The sequence below is a fragment of the Vicia villosa genome, linkage group LG3, assembly GCF_029867415.1.
Source record: "Vicia villosa cultivar HV-30 ecotype Madison, WI linkage group LG3, Vvil1.0, whole genome shotgun sequence".
Taxonomy (NCBI): domain Eukaryota; kingdom Viridiplantae; phylum Streptophyta; class Magnoliopsida; order Fabales; family Fabaceae; genus Vicia; species Vicia villosa.
In genome coordinates, this window is record NC_081182.1 from 211,084,415 (window position 1) to 211,088,292 (window position 3,878).

The 3,878-nt window shown below is 39.2% G+C and overlaps 1 long non-coding RNA gene across 2 annotated transcripts; it reads right to left on the bottom strand.

Annotated features, from left to right (window-relative positions):
* Positions 1 to 1,494: 1,494 nt before the first annotated feature.
* LOC131657274 (uncharacterized) lies at positions 1,495 to 3,548 on the bottom strand. Of its 2 annotated transcripts, none has more exons than XR_009300582.1 (3): positions 3,139 to 3,548; positions 2,641 to 3,002; positions 1,495 to 1,869 (listed from the first exon to the last, which is right to left on the bottom strand). It is a non-coding gene; the product is annotated as an uncharacterized LOC131657274 (long non-coding RNA). The 2 variants fall into 2 exon arrangements; XR_009300581.1 differs by having other exon boundaries at positions 2,641 to 3,009.
* Positions 3,549 to 3,878: the final 330 nt, after the last annotated feature.

A 3,878-nucleotide genomic window follows, 5' to 3' on the forward strand; every position in this document is an offset into this window, starting at 1 on the left:
TATTCTTTATCCTTTTCCCCTCTCAACCCAGAGTTGATGGTTATCCCTTATTCAATCCAGAATTGATTTCTCTTCCCCTCTCAACCCAGAGTTGATGATTATCCCTTATTCAATCCAGAATTGATTTCTCTTCCCCTCTCAACCCAGAGTTGATGGTTATCCCTTATTCAATCCAGAATTGATTTCTCTTCCCCACTCAACCCAGAGTTGACGGTTATCTTTTATTCAACCCAGAGTTGATCCTTGTCTCTTCCCACTCAACCCAGAGTTGATGGTTATCTCTTGCCTTTTCCCGCTCAACCCAGAGTTGACGGTTACCTTTTAGTCAACCCAGAGTTGATCCTTATATTTTTTCCATTCAACCCAGAGTTGACGGTTATCTCTTTTCTCTTTCTCACTCAACCCAGAGTTGACTGTTATCTTTTGTCTTTCCCACTCAACCCAGAGTTGACGGTTGTCCTTTCTCTTTCTCACTCACCCAGAGTTGACGGTCATCTTCTATTCAACCCAGAGTTGACCCTTATCCTTTTTCCACTCAACCCAGAGTTGATGTTGATTTTTATCTTCCCCACTCACCCAGAGTTGACGGTCAACTTTTATTCAACCCAGAGTTGATTCTTGTCTTTTTCCCAGAGTTGATGGCTATTCCCAATTGTTCACCTCACCACTTTCAACCTAGAGTTGAATTACCTTCTCTCAACCCAGAGTTGATGTCTATCTCTTGTTTCCAACCCAGAGTTGAGGTTCTTTCTTTCTTTCTCAATCCAGAGTCGACATTCACCTCTTATTTGACCCAGAGTCGACTTTTTCCATTCTTCAACCCAGAGTTGACTTCCCTTTATTCCTCGACCCAGAGTTGACCCACTTTCTTTTTTTTAACCCAAAGTTGAGTTCTATTTCATTTCTAACCCATAGTTAATTTGTTCAATCCAGAATTGATACACTTTTCCTCAGAGGAGTTGACACCATTTCTTCCTTCTCCAGTGGATCTTACCTTTCTTCAGGCAAATTTTCAGGTTCACTTGATATTTAATCATCTTTTACCTTGAATGCTCGAAAGGCTAGCGCCGATCTCACTTTCAGGTTTAAGACGATTAAATAGGGGCAGCTGTTGCACCCCAAAATTTGCCCGTCTAATTATTCTATTGATTGGCTTATTACTTCATAATCATTCGCATTTTTAGGTCATCTAGCACTTCATACATCATTAAATCAATAAATTTGATATTATGATCAAGGATGACGGAGATCCAGGGTTGTACTGTTACTTTCGTCTTCATTAAAGTTGAAAAAGAATAAGCATTGGGCAAATTAATGTTTGAGTTGTTATGGCGAATTGAAGTGTACGCAAGGGTGTAATTTAAAGAGTATGTGCATGAATTTCGACCAAGGTTTTGTCTGGATACGGTTCAAGATTCATTGTGGAGTTGATTCATATCATACAAGTTCATCATCCGCTAACCAAAAGCTACACATCAAATGACATCCATTATTTAAAACCAAGTTTTACATATCATTCGAATTCCCGAACAACTTCTTGTCATTGTTCCAATCATCCATAATTGTCCTTCATATAGTCATAACTCAAACCATAAACTTACATACTTCAAGCCTCATGCATAATTCCCATACAAAATAAACTTCATTACATACAATATTCATCCATTCCATTCATTACAAAAATTACAAAAAATATATATTTTTCAACAGCAGCACATTCAATTTTGGTGACGCTGTTCCCTTGCATTCTTTTTCCAGTGGCTCGGTTTCTTTATCAGCAACCAACAATCATTACTCTCAATCTCTTCTTCAATATGACTTCTACCGCAGCTCATGCCCCATATTCCATCCCCAAAACCAAGCCAGGACCTGCAAGATTAAACCAATCCAATTACATACAATCTAACACCTTTCATCATCACAGCATGAAACAATAATTAACAGCAGCCAAAACTTGCAACACCATACAAAAATCGTCATTCATAAACATATTCAATACAGTCCTATTAACTAACAATCACATACAGCTTCTCCATACACCTATTAACCAATTCATTAAACCAATACCCTATTCTAACTGAATTTCAAACAAAAACTAACAGTTACTAACAGAGCAAACCAACACAAGTTCATAACAGAACTTAACTAGAACCTGTTACAACCAGTCCCATACCCAAACACTTGAGACCCTGCATAATCCAAACAATCTTTGCACTACATCCAAATCCCCATACTATAACAGTCCCAGCCATTCGCTAATGTAATCCTCTTAACATAACCCTCATAACTTAACCAACTCACAAACAAACCCCAAAAATCCCTTAACAGCATATAACAGAATCTCTAACCATAATTTTCCTGCATAGAACTTTCCATTCACTAACATTTCTTTAACCAATTTCAGTTACCCTTTCTAACAAGCTCTCAAAACAGTTACCACTTCTAACCATTCATAACAAACTATTTAACTAACCTAACAGAAAACAAACTAACCTGCCAGCTCAGCATAACTACCTAACCGAATTCAGTCCAATCCTAACAAACTAACCTGCCAGCTCAGCATAACTGTTCATAACCGATTCACAACTAACTCTAACAAACTATAACAGAATTTCAGAAGGAAAAATCAGAAGAACTCACCTATTTATATTCAGGCTTCACTTCAGTTTCAACGCTCCGATTCGCTCCCCACAATTTCTTCCACAATTCATAATCTTCATCCTTCAATTCTTCAAATCTTCATCTTCATTCTCCACCATTCACCTTCAATCATCATCTCGGAACTCCACAATCCTCTCCATGATTCATCATCGTTCTTCAACCATTCTTCCACTCTGAATCTTCATCACCTTCACTCATCATCACTTCTCCTTCACCTCATTCATCTCAGAGTCTTCATCATCTCTCATCGCTGCTTCATTCAGTCATCATCATCATCTCTCATCTCTGCTTCATTCAGTCATCATCATCATCACGCAGCTTCAACATCACCTTCATATCAGCTTCAACCTCGCGCAAAAAGCGACAAATCGTAAACTCAGAGAGACGTCGCGAGGCATTTAGAATCGACCAAAATTAAAGAAGAATCAAGAAGAAGGAAAAGAAGCAAGATAAAGTTAAGGATTTGAATCAAATTACCCGAAGAACTCTTCAGTCTCTGCGTTTATTTCGCACGCTCGAGCAAGTGGAGTCTCCCCTCCGGTATTCTCGTCGCGTCGCGTTTGTCCTTCGCTTCAGGTACGAATCTCCATCTCCTGTCACTCTCATTGTTGTGATGAACTGTCTTGGCTTCGTCTTCGTCTTGATTCACGCCGAATTGGAAAATATCGCACCTAGGGTTCGCGTTCCTCCCTTTCTCCATAACTGGCATTCGCACACTCCTCTTGTTAAATTGACCATAGATTCAGGTTCAGGACGCAATTTCAGGTTGAGTTTATGTTTAGGTGTTGTTGGTTGAAAGGCCGGAGACGGTGGCTCACGGCGGGGAAAGCCATCGGCGCCGTTCTTTGAGAAGATGAGAAGGAGAGAGTCTGAGAGGACTGAGAATAGGGAACGTCACATTACATTTGCCCTAAAGTCCCTTTTCTGTGTTAATTTAATTAAATTAGGCTTTATTTTGATTAATTGAAATTAGTCGTATTAATGAGGATTAATCAGGTTTAACATAAGGTTTTAATGTGGTTAATTGATTCATTATAGCTGATATTACAATTGAACATTTAATAATCTGGATCAACAAACTCCTTGGGCCATTCGCTGCATACACCCCCATGTGGCCCATACCATGTTTTTGGTATTTTGTAACAAAAAATATCACCTTAGGCCAGATCACCATGGGCCTGCGCCCAGATTACTCTTCACACCCCATTGCTACTCAC